Source organism: Ambystoma mexicanum, chromosome 11, assembly GCF_040938575.1.
Source record: "Ambystoma mexicanum isolate Mex_15411 chromosome 11, UKY_AmexF1_1, whole genome shotgun sequence".
Lineage (NCBI taxonomy): Eukaryota > Metazoa > Chordata > Amphibia > Caudata > Ambystomatidae > Ambystoma > Ambystoma mexicanum.
The window spans coordinates 885,004,189-885,016,699 of record NC_090934.1 but is presented as its reverse complement, the minus strand read 5'-3'; positions in this window follow the sequence as shown (position 1 = coordinate 885,016,699).

Here is a 12,511-nt window from a genome sequence, read left to right as displayed (position 1 = left end):
GTCACAAGTCACATCTTCCTTACCATAGGGGCAGGAAGTGTACACCAGGAAGTTCCCCCCATGCCGGGTAAAAATCCTGTCTGGTGTTGTATTGTCATCACTGTCACTGTCAAAGCAGTCCTTGGGGATTGGCCCTAACAGTTCATTTACTAAGTCGATGGAAAAATGTCGGTCATCAACCGCCATTCCAATAATGGTGCCTGCGGCTAGAGTAATACTCTTTAAGTCGCTGTTATCCACCTCTATTGGAATGGTGTCATGTTCTATGTTGACTAATGGAGTTGGGTTTACCCCCAACCCTTGCTGTTGGAGAGAAGCGTTTAGATGTATGTAAGCATCAGGGTTTTTCAAATGTTGTCCTCTTTTAACTTTCACTTCCAGGGAGAATTGTCGGGTCCTTTCCGGGATTGTGACTTCCTCTTTGATCTGAATTTCAACTGCATAAGCTAGCAATTGAGCTGACCTAAATGCTTTTTCTGGATCATCAAAGCCCATGGGATTATCCGCTAATCGGGACCAAGCTTTGAAGTCTATTAGGTCCAAACTAATGGCAAAGCGATTGAGAATGTCACTGCCTAAGTAAAAGGCGGCAGTGACGTCTCGCACGACCCAACAATTATGGACTATGCTCTTGTTGCCAATGGAGATTTTGAGCATACACCTGCTTGGCAGGAGCTGTTTGGAATTAGGTGCTTCCAGGTCCATTTCCCATTTGTCTATCAGTTTGAATGTGGGAATGGCTGGATCTTTTGGGAGTTGGCGGAACATGGCTTCGCTGATGAAGCTCTTACCGTTGTTCACACACACTCGAGCGAGAACAGAGTCCTTCCCATCATTTAATTGGACAGGGATGAACAACTGCTCTCCAATTTGCTGAATATCAGCCAGGCTCTGAGCTGATTTCGCATCTTTCTGGACTATAGGAGTGGGAGTTTCAGATTGTGGATTAGTATAGAATCTCAGAGTGTTTCCTTCCAGCGTGGAGTACCACTTTAGACTGGAAGGAAGGTTGATTTTCAGAAATAGAGAGGACCCTGCATCACCAGTCTGTTGTCCTACTGCTATTACTGTCACGTCTGGAATTTGGTTGTTCTGGAAGTGAAATTCTACTTGGTCAGATTTTTGTTCAACCATGTGGCAGGTGCCGTTTAAACTAACATGGTTGACACTCTGTTTTAATTTTATTGGTCGGCTAGTCTGGGTCCAGAGGACCCTGTTTACGCAATCTATTAGGGGTGACAACCTTCTCAGGAGGTCATTCCCTAGTAAACAAGGGGTGCCCTCTGGGGTCACAACTATGACCGGGTGTTTCAACTTGTGTCGCCCAATTTTAATGTCTAAGTCTGCCGTCCCCTCGACAGGAATTTCCTTCCCGTCAAAGTTCTGGAGTTGTCCAGGAAGTGAGGTGTGAGGAATTTGGTAATTCTCTCCCCTTCCTGCATTCAGTTCATCAAAGGCCCTTCTGGACAGAAGGGTAGCTTGAGATCCCGTGTCCACCAGCGCTGAAATTGTACCCTGCCCCTGTACTTGTACCGGGGCATAGTATCTTCCCTCCTTCTCCTCAAGGGGGCACAGATAATGCACATTTTTGGACAACTGGTGGGCTAACTTTCTGGTTTTAGACATTGCAAGAGAAGAAATTTGGGCAGAATTCTGTGGAGAGCCTTGGGAATCTGAAAGAGAAAGTTGGCAACTGGAGATCAGAGCCATTTTGGGTTCCCCTGGCTCCGGTTCTGGGCCGCCCCCCCCTTTTTGGAGGCAGTCACCAGGATGGGTTTGAACCAGGGGATTTTCTTGCTGTTGGTTCTGGGATGAGATAGTGGGCGGCGGTAGCTCAGTCTCCACATCTCCCCAGTCTGGATTTGCATCCCTAGGGACCCATTTTTCTTTGGGAGGAGTTCCCCCCTCTCTGAAGGAGAAGATCCTTTTCCCAGGATCCTCTGAGGATCCCTCTCCCTCAAATTGGAATATCTGTACCTCCTCCTCAAACTGAGTCTGTTTGGGTCTTTTGTTTCTCCTACCCCCCCTCTGCTCCTTAGGAGGCAGACTTTCAGGGGCAAGAGATTTTGTTTCCGGTTCCTGGGTTTCCAGGGGCTGTTTACAAGTGAGGAAGGAAGCTTCCTCCAAGGCTTTACACCCCCCTTCCCTTTGTGCCTCCTCCCTGGGAACCGGTGAGTTATCGGGGTGCTGCCCCCGTCATTGTTCTGGGGCACCAGGTCCAGAGTTGGGTGCGTTCTGCGCCGGCATGCCGATCTGAGGGTTCTGCTGAGCCCTCAGTATGTGACCCAGATCCCGCGCCATGTTTTGAACCTGGCGCTCTAACTGGGAAACCCGCTCAGGCTGATACGGGGCCCTGTTTTCTACCCTGGGCTGATCCCGGGAAGGGTAGCTGTCCCTCCTCTGGTAATACCCCGGGTCGGGAAGATTTGGGTACCCCTCCACCCTTGGCCTCCCCTCTCCCGGATTAGGTTGTCTGGGCTCAGGGAATTTGGGAAAGAAGGATGGATGATTTTGGGGTTGGAAATTGGGTGGATACCTGGGGAAAAAGTTCTGCCCAGGATTTGGAGAATTTCTGCCCTCCTGTGGGAAGTTGGGAGGGAAGTTCCCTGGGTTAGGTGCTTGGCTGGATCCCCCCCCTGGGGCTGGAGGAGTCCACACATAACCCAGGATGGGTCGATTTCCCTTGTAACGGGGACTTACATAATCAGGAGAGCGAGGGACCCCATTTGTGGGGCTGCCTCTCTGGCTCCCTGTCTGTGACTGGGCCGAGGACCTTCTGGGCCTAGCATTATTAGGTGCAGGTAGGTTTTTAGGCCCCCCCATCTCCAAATCCAAAATGGGGGTGACCTTTACCTCTGCCACCTTGGCAGCAGCAGGGGTGCTGTTGGCTTTGGGGTTTTTCTGGGCATTACTTTTGCTATCTACCGGTTTCTGCACCTCATAGATCCGGGTAGCCTGTTCAATGACCCAGTCTAAAGATCTTTTCTCGTGAAAATCCCTCACGAGCTGGGTCATTATGTATTTGGGCAAGGCATGAAAAAATGTATTGATGAATTCTCTACTGTCTGTGCGCACCCTTCTGGTGGTCTGCGCAAAAGCACGTTTCAGTTCTTGCACAAATTCTTGTGGGGCCTGATCCTCCCCACATTGCAAATTGTAGGCTGCCTTGCGAGCCTCTTGAGGATTTCTATGAATGGAAAAATGTTTCAAGATGGCCGCCTTATAGGTGGACCATCTTAAATGATTTTGGTCCTCCAGCCCCGCAAAGAAACTGGAGTATTCCGGGGAGAAGGTCCACTTTACATATTGAATACAGCTTTGGCTGTCCTTCAAATGGAAAGTCTCCATCATTTGCTCAAACAACTCTAAGTGCTCCCAAACAGAATACTTAGCGTTCTTATGGTAAGGCGTGATGACGCTCCTGATCGCCTTAATCTGCTTTAAGGGGTCCTTAAGCAAGGCCCTTTTTGCCTTATTGGCCTTTTTGGTTCGGGTAACCCTTGTCCATTCATCCTCTGACTCAGAGGCACTGCTCCCAGAGGTTCCTGTCTGCTCTTCCAGGTTTTCCCGGATTCTGCGAGCCTGGGAATGGCTGGCAGAATGTGGGGACCTGGTCTCCTGTGTCCTGCGCAGTTCAGAGGAGTCTTCAGATTCCTCCTTGCTGCCAGGATTTGATGGGTACCCCCTCCACTGACCTAACTGGGCAGAGGTTTTCAGGATGCCCTTAATGGGCCTACTCTCCTGGGGTTCCCCACTGAACTGTACTGTACTTGGGTGCCCATACTCGGATGCCCACCCCTCCATTCCTGAGTGGTACTGGCCTATGAGCCCCATACTTTTAGCTGGATAGTAATCTGCCATCCCTGTGGCCCTGTGCTCATGTGCGCCAGGGGACATGGGGGTGGTAGAGTCCAGGGACTGGGAGAGATGAAGGCCCCTGGTGTTAGGGCTCCTGAGGTTATGGTCAGGAGTCTCTCTTTCCCAGCGGACCTCATCTCTATCCGCCCCTGCTCCCTGTTGCAATGCAAGAGCCTGCATTTGTGCTTTCAGTTCCTCAGTCAAGGCCTTACTAGACTCTATCAGTCTCTCCTGCATCGCTACCTGTTGTTGGAGCCTATCATTGTGTTGACAGAGGGCCTCATTTTCCCTCTGTGCTTCCTGGTTGGTCCTGGAGAACTGGGCCAGTCTTTGCTGCAGGAGGTTTACCTCCTGATTCCCATCCCTACTGGCCTGCTCCTTTCTTGCTAGAGCATCCTCCAACCTTCTGGTGTGCTCTACCAAGTTTGCATGCTCTTTTTGGAGATCACCCAGCCCCTGGAGGGCCAAGTGATTTTCTTCCGTTTTTCTTTTTGACTGGCAGACTTCCTGGCCTAAGGTGTCCCTTTCCTGACTAAGAGCCTGCATCTGTGCCGCCAGGTCATCCCTCTGCCTTTGAAGGGCACCAGCTTTCCGGCGCTCTTCATCAAACTCTGCCTGGGTATCCAGGTCTTTCAGAATCAGTTTATTGCTTTCTGCCTTTTCCCTATCTAGGTGGCCTTGCAGGGTGACTACCTGCTCAGCACATACCCTGTTGAAGTCCAGTTGTTGCTCCAGCTTTTTCTGGCTTTGCAGTAGGGAGTCCAAACCTTCTTGGTGTTCCTTCTGCAAGGCCAGAAATCTGGTATCCTGTTCTGACTTTTCCTTTTGCAGCACATCCATATCCTCCTTTATTTTAGTGATGTACTGTCTGGTCTCATTTTCTGACTCCTGGCTTCTGTGCAGCCTTTGCTCAGAAGAGTCCAGATCAGATTGGGCCTTCTCCAACGCCATCTGTTGCCTTTTTGCCAGATCATGGCCTTCAGCACATTTATTCTGTATGGCTCCCATATATAAATATAAATATGCCGCTATCCTAACAATCTTGTCGTGTTCATCTTTGGCCTTAGGAGCCATATATAGTTCACTCAGGGCCACATGTAATGGACCCTGATCTCTCCATAAGTCTGACCCTGTTTCAGTGACCTGTCGCGTGATGGCCTGCAACCAGGCATCCTGGCGCTGCTCAGCCCATTCACCCCTCACAAATAGTTTATGTAAGAAGTGCTCTCTGGCTATTTTCATATCTACCAAGGTCGTCATTCTAGAGATTGGTCTCTGTCCTGACTTACAGAAGTTAGTATTTTATTTTTGCAGAACAGAACTTTTCTTGGAGTGTCCCTTTTGAGGAATGCTTCACAGCGTAAGGCAGCGTGGTGATCCGACTGGATGTATGTATCCCGTCAGTTAGCACACTGTATTAAGCTGCACAAGTGGTATTCTAACCCAGACGTCCGGCCCGAGCCCCCAATTTGTAAGAGGATTCAATTCAGCACTACAGCCAAGTCAACGCCTAGTCTAGAATACTGAATGAAAACCCTTATTGTTATATCTTTATGTCCAGTTCATGCGTTCTGGATGACTACCCCTATATAACACCCCTCCCTTGGAATCCCCCTGACCCCACTGAGCCAAGAAGTAGTTCTGTTTTGCAAGTTTAAAGGTTTATTTGATAACTTAAACAATATATATTATATCACGCTTTATAATAAATTAATAATTGAATATCACACTTAATCTGATATGATAAAGATTAACAACGGAGAATCTGGCACTAGCACACTTCTTGATAATCACTAAGGAGTTGACATGAAATGGATAAGATAGCAACAATACTTTTATGGTTTCAAATGGATGCAATGTGGAATGAAATGCAGTACAGAAAATAACTTGATAGAATTTCAGCAAAGACAATGTAATCACTTTCTTGTACAATTCACCCCCCCTTTTATGCAATGCAAGGAAATGGAGGGAAGCACACAGTTCTCAGAAATGCAATCAAATGTGATTCAGTTCACCCCAGCAAGCTTAGACTACAGAAGTTGAAAACACAGGCCCAAATGCTTTTAAATGTGCTGGAAATGAAGAAAAAAAAATATGCTAAATTGCTTTTAATTCCCTCTAGAGGTTCAGGGTGAGTGGTATCTAGTTAATATTAGTCCAGGCTCACTCTAGCAGTGATGCAGGGATAGTTTTTATGAGGCAAACGATTTTTTTTAGAGGAAAGCAAAAGCAGCTATCTTTTTGCAAGTGGAGAAATTTTCAAATCGCGGTAAAATTCACGGGTGCGCCGGGCGCGCTTACAGAGGAACTACAAGGACTATCACTATCGTTTTGGGGTCGTAAGACAGCCTAGGATCTCAGCTTCCAGATGAAAGTTACTGCAAGTCTCTAGCACAAACGGTCACGGAGATAAGAGCGATTGAATAAAGGTCGTTTTTCAGATTGAAATTTTAAAGTTCAAAAAGACAAGTGCAGCTTGCAACTAGAAAATGACAGGTGACAGTTAGCAACTAGAAAATGACAAGTGCCAGCTTTACAAATGACAGGTGACAGTTAGGAGACAGTTCTACTTAGATTAAAATAGGATTGAATTATATTATTTTCACTAAGAGATTGGTTCTGCACAGTTTCTAGGTACTCACACTATCTTCTTGAGTTAATTGGGCCTCGCCACAGATCTGGTCAGGTTTTAGACTCGCCTCTGGTCTCTGCACTTCACAGTGATGTGGGTCAGCTCTCTCTGGTTCTGCTAACAGGTCAGCTCTATTCTGCTGGTCTGGGTCTCTGGTTCTGGATATTTTGAAGTCTCTAGTTTGGCTCTCTGGAGGTTTGATGGAGGCAAGGTATGGATTTTCCCGGCAGAGCTTCCAGCTGCAAATGGATTTGAAGGTCCCTATCTGTCCTGTCTCTCTGCTTTTATGTGTTTTTAAAATGGGTGTGTGTGAGCAGCATCAATAGCCAGCCCCTCTCCACTTATCATTGGCCAAGCTTTCATTTCTCCCCTGATTGGGGGAGCTAAGTTGTGTCAGAGTGATGTCATTTTACAGCCTGCAGAAAGTCCACTCCTCCTGTCAACTTGCACACAAATCTAGATTTGAACCAAATACATATTTCATAACTACACAGGGGTTTGAAATTACATGCACCCATCACATATCACAGGAGGTATACCCTGTTCAAACTCTGCTCTTCCTGGGAGCTTGCCTTCAGAAATGGCAATATTTTGCACTTTTTAACTGATTTTGCAATTCCGGACATTACCCCAAATTTACACACATGTGCGCAAGGAGTATGGACATTAGTTGATGAAGTGTCAGATTTTTCACATGCACACATTTTGAGTAAGATCCTCTTTTCCGCTAAAACCCCCCTGAACATGCCACCGGTTCTAAAAACCTCTTAAAATGTGGGCAGAAAAATCACAAGAATTATGGTGTCATTTATAAAATTTTCACAAGTCCGCTCTATGAGTTATTCATCTTTTTCTAAAACCATATTCTGGCTATAGAGGTGTGTCTTTTCATGTCACATGGTACAGAAACCAGTCTTTCCAGTTTCTGCCAAGCTCAGAGACCCTGCCCTCCCAGCTTCTGCCAAGAGGAAGCTACATTTACAACGTCTGCAATAAACCATCTGCCTGGGTCAGGACAGGGCTTTGTTCAGAGCTCCTGTATTCTGTGGGGCTCCCCTTAATTCAATTATCAGAGAGATGGCATATCCTTAGTGTGGCCAGCAAAAGGCTGGTAGGCCTGGGAACACAGCTGTGACTCAAGTTTCACTCCTGATGGGGGTAGTTGCCAGGCAGAATTCAGTTCCTTAAGCCAGGGTTCAGATAAAATGTCACTTCTGTTCCCCAGTTTTCTGCATTCAAATAAAACTAAACATTTTTTACATATGCAGCTAGAATGCTGATTCTAAGTTTAAAACTATGACATTTAAACAATTTCAACCTATGTGACACTCAAAAGTAGGTCACTCAGTCAATTTGAACATTTAGATTTTTTAGTGTCTTTCAGTCCACATTTACTTAAACTGCTGAAATCCACAGCTCAGCCAGTCTTGTTATAAACCTTCAAGTCACTTCAGAATATAACCTTACATTGGATCCACCTCTTAAAATGTCTTTCATTGGCATGTTTTGGGTTCATTTATTCAGTTTTCTACAAAATCTGGTGGTTTTAAAACGCCGGCTTTTGGATAGTGGTGAGTACTGGTACTGCACCCCTTTTTGGGATTTAAGAAAATGAATTCCCAACAGTTATGGGTTTGCTTTTGGCAATCAGCATTGCCATTCCCAATGGTTTCAGACTACTGTGTGGGTAGTCCAATGGTGGTTTTAGGCAGCGTCCTTCTGTGCCCATAACATCGGCAAAAATTAGTGGCAGCCTATTCTTCATGCATTTCCCTGTGCGTTTTCTGGGAAGCTCTGGCCATCATGATGTTTTCCATGTCAATACTGCACAGTTTTGAGGTAGGGCTCGGATGCATGGGTAAATACATCCCACACTGCAGAGGGCAAGTAAGTGAGCCCACGTGCAGATTCAGCAACATACAAACACAGAATAAATAGTGACACGCAGGAATGAGAGCGTTGGGTTTAAAAAAAAAGGGAGAAATGATTTCACAAAGACAAGGGTGTGCATGCATCCATGGTAGGACAGCCTCATAGGGTGACCTGATGCTTTCTGTATTGTTAGTGTCACTAGGTTTTAAAGATGCCAAGAATTAATATGGCTTGGGTAGAACAATTTTTGGTCTAGTGGTAGACATTCAGACTGTATGTCCATGGAGCAAAGACATAAAGGTGGTGAAGGAATATTAGAAGATTGAAGGGGTATTTGAAGACTATAAAAGGAGTTTTTGTTTAGTGTGAAATTAACAGTCTCTGGAAGAGAGTGTGTTATGACAAATTTATTGGTGTAGTTGCCACCGGCACCTTCCAACATTTTTGAGGAAAAGAAGTGCTAAATGCAAGCCTAAAGCATGATGATGTTGGTTAGGTAAGCAAAGAAAAGCGTGTTTTGTTTTATTCAGAGAAGTGCACCATTTGAATATGGGTGCATCCACAGGGTCCTGTACATGGCAAAAGGCCGATGAGATGGTTCTGGTAGGAACCAAGGGTTTTGATTGGTGTGGCAAAAGCGCAGTATTTTGGATAATTGTGTGACCTAATGGAAAAGTGGTGAGGATATTTGGTGAATTCAGTCTCAAACCACAGATATCTATGAACAAAGAGGGGGGACAGATGATCTTCATAAAATTAGAAACAGCCATAGAGTAAGGAAACATGGTATGTGATGAAAAAATGAATAATAAAAATGGATCATGGAGGACCGTGATGGTTCTCATAAAAAGGTTTAGGTTAAGTAATGTCACAAATGGCAAAATATCTAGATAGGGTTTAAGGGAGTATGAATTGGTGCTTTCTGTAGGAACATTACATATTAAAAGAAAGGGAAAGGAAACACTTTAGTATATATGACAATAATATAGCAACAGCCAGTATAAATTGAAGAAGATTGGAGAGAGTGTCAAAAACGGTAGGTGGACTTTACGCCTTTTGGCATGAGTCCAGAAAAATGAATTAGGAAAAGATGAAAATAAATAATTTACCTTAAACAGTATGAAAATGAAGAGCTCAGGTTGAAAAATTGACGTCATTTGGACAAAATAAATAAATAAATAAATGATGAATGGAACAAATGAATGAAGAAATGATTGGATGAATTAAGGAATGGCTCCTAAATCAAAAGGGGAAAATAAAAAGAAACAAAAATTCAAAAATTATGAAAACAAATAGCATCAGTGAGGGTTAAAAGCCGAAATTGAAAGGTTGCGCAGAGCAATAAAAAAAGATGTATAAGGTAACAGAAAACAAAAAGGAGTATAATTGACCAAAATTGGGTTAACCAGAGAAGGAATATTGTGTACAGAGCCAATTTAAGAAGAAAATACAAAGGTAAGTAAGATGCAATTTTTTAAGTGTTTGTAACGATGTTGGTTTATGTTACAGATGAAAATCATGGACCTTGCGTGAATGTAGGAGGAATGTCTGCATGGCCTTAAATAGGGAGAAAAGAAAAAAGAGGTAAGTACTGGTTCACACTACAAGGGTGTGGACACACTATTGATCATTATTAAGAGCAAGAGAACCAGATGAATAACAGAAAGAAGAGGCAGATAGAGACAGTCTCATTACAAGTCCAGCAGTAGCCGTGCCAGAAAAACCGGCAGGCCGCCGCCATACCTGTAGTGAATTACCGGCTCTGGACTTGCCGGAATCACTGGGGCATTACAACCTCCCTCCCCCTCTCCCATGCACTTGCGCGTTCTCAATGTCACTGGGTCTAGTAAGATCGCTGTTTTGTTCTCCCCTGTTCCCCTCCCTTGCCTTGTCGCGCTCTGAAACACTTGTGTACGAGCACAATAGAAATAAAATATCAATCAATCAACCCCGGTGATCTGGTAATTTCAGAGCCGGCATTCCGTTACTCCCCATTCCCATGGAGCCCATGGGAATGGGGACCATGGAAACACTGGCACTGTAATTAACAGTGCCAATGTTTCCATTTCCGTCTGCAGGCGGATGGCGTTAGACCTGGCAGGAGTAAGGCCACCCGCCTGCAGAACTCACCGACCTTGTCTTCAAGTGTGTTGCCATTTTCCCAAGATAGGTACAATCAGGTGTGAAGAGAGTAGCAAATATATGAAAGCATGGCCACTTCAGACAAACGCAGAAAACAGAAGTCAAATTGAAGGTGGGGGACCATTTCTGTGTTTATGGGATGCCAAAGGAGGTAAACTCGGTGGATGTATACAAATAAGGCAAACAATGTAGTTTTATGACAAAATGAGAAGGCACATGGTAAGAATTGGTGCCATAGTCTAGAAAAACAGGGGTAGGATAGATTAGTATAGTGGGGTAAGGAGGAGATGATGCTTCTATTTGTCTCAACAGGATGATCACAAAGCACAGAAGGAAAAGACCATGGTCCAACACAATCGGGAGAAAGATGAAGAAGCAAAGACAAATGAAGCACAAATGAGTAGCAAGCATTTACAGCATAGCAGGAAGCACTTACAGCATAGCAGGAATTATTTACAGCAAAGCAGAGAAACAGACTGAGTATCAGCCTAACACTGAATAGGACTGGTAAAAAAGTGTTACTATTTTGTGCACCAACAAATGAAGGAAAGGAGCTGAAGAAAAAGATAGAAGTGAATCTAGAAAGTATTTTTTGTTAAGAAGAAAGGAAGAAAAAGTGTGGGTCACAAAGAAAACTTGACCCACTTATCAGTGCCCAAATGACTTTTGTCTTTATTTTTGATTTTCAAAATAAAACAGGGATTCCTGAGAAAAGTTATCTTCGTCTGCTACAGATGTGCCTAAAAGATGGAGAGGACAACAACATGCCTTTCTTGAGATGTTGTTTGTATTGATTATGCATAACGTTAAGTGTCTCTATATAAAGAGACAGATATAATGTTTATAAAGAGAAAGCCCAGATGACATGAGGGCAGAGAAAAATGAAACAGGCAAATGTATTTAGTGCCTAAAAATCTATGTTTATTGTAAACAAATCAGATTCTAGCAGGCTTACCACATACAGCAAGATAAATGACGTTATGTACAAAAAGGGGAGAGAACCTGTAGCTTTAGTACACGAAGACTCAAACATGTTTAAATTGCAACTTTGTCTAGAAGGCAGGGACATTCAATTTATTTTTTAAATCTAGTTTGTTTAGAAGGCAGATACATTTCACCAGGACATGCAAACAATGTTTTTAAGGGTTTAGGTTGAAAGGAAAAAGTGTAATTATAGAGACATATTTATTTATTAAAGGAAACTCATTCAGCTTTTTATTACAGGTGAATAAAAGAGGATGCGTATTCATTGAGATACTTACGCCACACAACCCTGTGAGAAAAAAAGGATTGGGTGACGAACCCGACCAAACAATGCCCAGCCAGAATTTACACATGGTTCAGATCGACTGTTTCTTTGTGCCATCAATCTAACTTATTGCTACCACATAAGACAATGGACTTCTGGCCCAGGCATTGAAGGGCCCGGGAGACTTGCTGCAAAGCAGCTCAATGGAAGAAAGAAAAATGATCAGATCAGGAAAGAGATCTGTGAACATAAAAGATACCAGACTAAGATGAATCGGTGGAAGATGTAACGGTGGAAACAATACTGATGAAGAAGAAAAAAGAACAAGACTATGTATGGGGTGGATATTGAAAAAACAAGGCACTGATGGGGTGGGAGTGAGATAGAAGTGTGCAGTAAAATTGCATGCGATTAAACATATGAAAAATGGGCTGATGGGTCTCCTCAAATGACATACCAACTTTTTGATTCTCATAGTTGCCGTAAATGACCTAATGTATAATTAGTTTAAAGTAAATTAGGTAATGGAAGTAGGGCTCAAATAAAAGTAAATAAAAGTAGTTTATGGGACGCATAAATGTTTAGACTAGGAGAGTATAATGTGTTCTAGTATTGACGTTGTAGAAATATGTTAAGATACCTCTCAGATTGAAGTATATTGTCTATAGAAAGGGTGATTAGGTCAGAAATGTGTAGGTACATTGGATTTTGAGAAGGCTGGACATGGGTGTAGTCGGAAGTATTGAGTAGATGACTAA